This window comes from Contarinia nasturtii, unplaced genomic scaffold, assembly GCF_009176525.2.
Source record: "Contarinia nasturtii isolate CC-2019 unplaced genomic scaffold, AAFC_CNas_1.1 Cnas_scaffold_1964, whole genome shotgun sequence".
Classification (NCBI taxonomy): Eukaryota; Metazoa; Arthropoda; class Insecta; order Diptera; family Cecidomyiidae; genus Contarinia; species Contarinia nasturtii.
The window spans coordinates 919,092-925,289 of NW_022199294.1; the positions used below are offsets into that span (position 1 = coordinate 919,092).

The 6,198-nt window shown below is 34.0% G+C and overlaps 2 protein-coding genes across 8 annotated transcripts in view; one reads left to right on the top strand and one right to left on the bottom strand.

The window, feature by feature from the left end:
• LOC116347607 overlaps positions 1-6,198 on the top strand; it is a 92,105-nt gene that overhangs the window by 51,775 nt on the left and 34,132 nt on the right. The window contains exon 4 of one of the 3 annotated variants that reach the window (XM_031778270.1): positions 5,249-5,350. The exons of the other annotated variants lie outside the window; for them this stretch is intronic. The gene's annotated coding sequence lies outside the window, so the exon portion shown is untranslated. The remainder of the gene's footprint in view (positions 1-5,248; positions 5,351-6,198) is intronic. 3 annotated transcript variants of the gene reach the window in all.
• The window catches only part of LOC116347608 (tyrosine kinase receptor Cad96Ca), a 39,789-nt gene that overhangs the window by 15,891 nt on the left and 17,700 nt on the right, over positions 1-6,198 (bottom strand). The gene's annotated exons all lie outside the window — the stretch shown is intronic.

The following is a 6,198-nucleotide window of genomic DNA, read 5'->3' on the forward strand; positions in this document are numbered from 1 at the left end:
ATAATTCATCAAATTTTACCATCATTCAAACTAATTTGTTTCATCTAGGGGAAATTATCTGTTTGAAAATGGACAAAACTCGTTGAAGTTGCATAATAAGTCGTTACTTCAATAAAATAATTCAAACAATTCGCAAACAAATCTCAATAAGTTGTCACAATTTGATAAATACAAAAGATACAAATTTCCTAACATTTATAGCGAATTATTTGCGACTTGTTTGTGAATAGCAACTTCAATAGCAAATCATTAAAATATCGTAAAATTCTCGATGTTCTGATCGCGATCCGATCCCCTAGTGTTTCGTTTTTTGCTTGGGTCTCTTTCATTGAAGAACACTTTTACTGCAATAAAGTACTGCGTTCGGATGTTTGTTTGAATGTTAGAGCATCCAATGCTTGCCTAATTGGTTTTGGTTTGGCATGTATTCAAAGTTTACACGTATCACTTCATTTTGATTAACGATCAAAGTGCATAAAGTCGTATTGAGCTCTTACTTCGATTTGTAACTCGAGACAATTTCATCTATCTGATATTATAGTCAAAGAAATTGAACTCAGCGATGCGTTGCATTTATCGATCACAAATAAATTGTAAAGTATATCTGTTTCTAAGAAGTTTCATAATCTTATCTCACTTTCTGTACATTCAAACGGGATTGACTTGAATATATTTGTTTGCAGAATAAGTGGTTTCTTTTAATGGAATCAACTCAATTGGATTCTATCTCGTTGCTATCGCAGAACAACATCCTCGAGGAAATTATGTAATTTTTGATAGGCGATATACCGTTTCATGAAATTCATGAAAATTTAATCCAACTCTGGCCAATTACTGATAAAACTAATTTTCCCATATTTATTGAAACAATTTTGCTCTTATTTCCGTGTAATTTTATGCTGCGAGTGACACTGTCTCATTCAGTCGTTGCGGAAAGATTGTTGTCATTTTAAAATGAAAATGCTAACCATGGAAATTTATTCGTTGCGATAAGAGAGAAAGAATGAGATGATGTACCGAGTCTATTAGCGCCATAACAGTACGGAAGAGAGAGAGTGAGCGGAGAGAGGAAAGAACTTTTCGCCAAACTGAGAATAAAGAATGTTATAAAAGAAACGGAAAAATATATTGGCGTGTGCGACACATAGATATGCGAATGGCGAAGATCTCCCCAACAAAAAAGTAACCTGTAGCGACAGAAGGAGAGAGAGAGAGAATGTGTCGAATTACGAAAGGCAAGTGAAAACATAAATAAAAACCAAAACGAAGGGAAAATGCTCGTAAAACATGTAAAGTGTTACGCAGTACTGCTGTACATGACAAGGCAAGCGAATGAGCAAAGTTTCGAGTTGTTGTCATTACCATTGCCATTGCCAATTTACTTGTGTTTTTGTTTTTACATCGATTTTCCGCTTGTTTGCATGTATCTTGTACATTCGCTTGATATTCACTGCACCCTAACACCACATTCACACCGAATGTTGCGCTTTGTCTTATCTACCCGCTTCCAAATTCTATTTGCTGTCATCTCATCCTTAATGAATGTTGCTTTTTTTTAATATACGAAGAAACTTTGCAAATATTTCGGAAAAATTCCGTCACACAGCCAAAGATCGTGCGGTTGATTGTTCCGAATAAAAATGTGTGCGTTTTTGAGTGGTATATGTATATACACGTCTATTAGTAAATTAGCTATTTACTGGATACAATACTGTGATTATTACATATGATATTGAGAGAAAGAACGTAAAAGCGATGTCGAAATTCATTTCGATGAATGATTCAACAAAAAGAAATCGTTGGTTTTTCTGGTTTTTGTTATTGTTTTATAAAAACTTTTACCAACACAAGTGCTATGTCTAAATGCGAACAGACAGCAACGAATTTTATACCATCTCTGTGTGGAGATTGGTATTCAGCACGCTATCTAACAAGATGATCAGAACTTTTTAGCTCCTCATCTTCAGCTAGCTGATATGATTCCCCTCTCTCACTCTTTCAACCCTTATTACTTCGCAAACAAAAATTTTCTTATCGATTTCCGTTCATAAAACAAGTTGTAAAACAGAAGAAAACGAAGCGAGCAAAAAACAAAAGGAATAAGAAGGAAACAATCGCTATGTAGAGAGAGAGAGAGCAAGAGAAGAAAAAAATGTGGAGTGGCCATCAAATGAAGCAAAAAAGTGGAATAATTGACGTTAAGTGAAAAAATAATGAATAAAGATGATGAAAAGAAAGACGATGAAAATAAGAATGGAAAAAGTTATAATGGAAAATTGTTGCTCTACACAAATAATCATATTATTTTAATAAATTGTTCGCCAAGTTCTCCCATTCGTTCGTTGCCATTTCTACATCTTTTGCACATCGACGTGGCATTCTCTTCATTTGCACTCGTCCATTTCAAGAAGTTCTTTTTTTATTATTCGACTGTTCTTGTTTTTTGTGCTCAATGTGCATTCGTTGTTCTCCGTTTCTCTCGGCCTCATCCCATTCATTTTCGCTTTTTCACTCTTGGTACACACTCGACAAGAAAATCTTTACGAAACGATTCTTGATGCTGGTGTTTTTTCTTCTCCTTCTTCTTCTTCTTATTTTTCTTCCATTCAGTACCCACAATTGTCGTCTACATTGCGAATTCCATTTACTATTGTTATTACTCGGAAGTATGTATTACTTGTGTATAATTCAGTCTGCTTTGGTGCTCGGCATCGAATTAAATCACCGTTCAACGGAAAATAAAAAAAAATTATGAGAAATGATAAAAAGCATTCGTTTCATTCGAAGTTTTCTGTGACTCCCTTTGTGTGCTCCACCAACTTTCTTATTCTTTTGGCAGTTCTTGTTCTTTTTGTTTGGGGCCTTTTGTTTTGGCGTACATTAAAAATAAATGACACAACAATGAAAAGAGAAAGAGAGAGAAAAAGAAGTGAAAAAAATGAAATTGACAAGAATAAATTTATACACATCATCATCTTTATTACATTACAATAGCAAATGGACTGAAGATGAATGAACGAGAATAAAGAAAAAGAATGGATGAGAGAATGAGGAAGAGAGAGAGATAGAACACAATGACGCATAAGAGACATATCGAGATCAGTTGAGGGCGTGTATCAGAGAGTGGCTTTTGTTGCCAGATTTTCATTGTTTTGTTGTCAAATCCACAAAATTCTTGGCATTTTTTATTTGTCATATTATTCGGTTTATCATTGTATCTATTTAATAACAATATTGCTGAAATACGGAAAACGAGATAGATGGTGTCAAATGTGAAGGACGGCATGACATGTCATCTACAAACAGTTCATAAAATCGTAGGAAATTGAAATAAAAGAAGCGCACACAAACACACATACACCATGAAGTGAAAAATAACAACGAATCAGAGATGAACAACACAGCGAGACAATGATGATAGCGCAACGATACAAAAACAAACCGTATTCAAGTTTGATTTGAGCTCGAACATTTTGCAAATTTTGCATAAAATGCTTGTGAATGATGCACTTATACACATTCCTGTAGCGATTTGAAATATGTTTCATTGTTTCAAAAGTACCTCTTCGATGTTTATGTCTGTATGTGTGAATAGACAAAATGAGAGAAATTTGCGACGAAAACCGAAAATATTCCACATGCGGTACTTCATTTGGTTGTGAGTTTGGTTTTGATCTGCCATCATCAGCAATATATGAATTTATGTATATGGAAAGTTTTTGGTGGAAATGAACGATGCGTGCACAGCGTGATGGTTTACTCAATTTGGTTGGGAATTTAATCAGAACCAAAGAAAAGCGCAAAACAAACGAAAAATGAAAAAAAAAAAAAATCATTCACTCTATGCAACATGCGAAAAATATACCATTGAATAGCATCAACAGCAAAAGCAGCAGAGCAACATCAGCAGAAGTAAGAGCATTGAATCAAAGCATCCGTATAAAATATTCATTTTGAATATTTAACTGAATTCGAGATTTGTTGCTACTCAAGCAACGCAATGAAGCAAAAAGAGATCGACATTTTAGCTGCTTATCATTCGCAGAATGATGCGTTCATTCTTTTTATTCATTCTCCTTCTTTCTCTTTCTCTCCCATGTCTTTTCTTACTCAAAATATTATTCGTAAAGAATACGAAAACTATTTGCTTTAGTTATTTCGACAAAGAAAAAATATATAGCTGAAATGGTTTGGCTCGATTTGGTGAAAGAGCATGACGATGTGATATGAATCGTAAATGATAAGCGAAACCATTTGAAATGGACCCAAAAAAAGACAGTTGCGCGCGATTTTTGTCTGCATGTATGTATGTGTTTGCAGCTAGTTTATAGCCCGGCAAATGGATCGTTAAAAGAAATTCCTTAAGCAGTTTTGGCACGTCTCTCACACAACAATACCGAAAATGGATTGAAAATAGACAATAGTTTTCAACGAGATTGCTTGAAATTGTTGATTTGTATACAATAAACATTATCCCCTATTACATAATATGCATATTATGCAAATTGCGACAATGTATGAATAGGATTGGGCACCAAATGCATTGCACAAGCACAAGCACCAAACGGATATTTGTATACATGCCTGAAGCGCACTATCAGCTTCATGAAATGTTAAATTCAATTTTGAGCAATAAAACGAAGATAGAGAAAGAGAGAGAGAGCGAAGAAGAAAAAAATCGCTTCAAACTTAACTGCAAGTCATAAACACACATGAACCAATTCAACGATTGTTTAAATTTTATTCTGGTTTTATTCAGCTTCCGCAAAATGTATTGCGTTTCAATCAATACATGTTTCGTCGTATAATATTGTCGTTGTAGACACATATAATGTCTGGCAATTTCGTTGCAATCCCGAAGGACTCCCACTCTTCGGCGGCACCAAAAAAAAAAAAAACAAATGCAATCAAACTCGAGGAAAAACAAACGAAACGTCTCGAATCGAACAGCCAGTCAAACAAAATGTGATTCAAAGTGCATTCAAACAGTAAACGTGCAAATCGCAACGAATTTAAGCTTTAAATACAAAGTCTGGAATTAAACAAACTTCGGTGAAAACGCTTTTGCTCCATTTACCCGTTGAGAAAAATGTTTATTGCCGGTTGAAATTCATCGTTATTGTCGTCGTTGCTGGTTTTTGTATATGTATAAGTTTCTTTTATTCATTTTCGGAATTGTTTGGTATTTGTGCAGTTAGCAGTTTATGTAGTAATTTTGGTACTTGTTATGTTTATGTCTGTTTTACAGGTAAAAAAAAAACACTAAAATGCGATGCAATTCCGAATGACTGCCATTAAACGACGACGTCTCAGCAGGATCAATTGAGACCATGTTTTGATACTGTTATTCGTAAGTATTACATGATTCCGAAACGGGTTGCATTACCATTTTTGAATGCCATATCCAAATCACATTCTATTGCAATATGAATGAAATTGCCAAAAACTAAACTCATTCGATCGATACACATTGGAGACTTGTTACAATGCAAACACAAATACCAATTTAAAACGAAGATATTGAGAATTTGTTCAGCTTTATTGAAATTAGCACAATACACCCAATATTACAAAGTTTTAAGAATATTGCAAGCTTCTAAATAATACCCATGATAATATAAAATAATCTCAGATTTAATTCACTGATAATCGCATCAAGATAATTACCGTGACAAGATTAACCGAAGCCATGGTACATCAAATCGCAAAAGGATCATCTGCTATGTGTCGAACCACATGATATGAAAAGATACCATTAATTCAATACAAAATGGAAGCTCATCATCGTATTGAAAATGATTTGGTTTAAATCCAAAATGTTGGATTTTTTTTTTGTGTACGGATGATTTGAGAAAAGTTCTCACTCTATTGACACAACTGGTGGTTCGTAGTTCACCATCGTTAAGAAATGACATAATAAATACAATATGGAGTTCAAGTAATAGTGAGCGACTGGTGTTGAATAAAATATACTCGCTTCTATTTTTAGTTCAAATGGTGAAACATGATGAGGAGTGGGTGTTAGTTATTGTTATTTAAATATATTAAATATATTAAAAAAATATATTGCTTGGTTCGAACAAAAAGCTGTAAATGTCAAAGTGTGTATGTGCCTGGGTTACGGAAATTTCGAATTTACCGGAAGACAAAGTTATTTTGATTTTAATCAAAATTTGATACAATAGTTTTGTAAGGCGC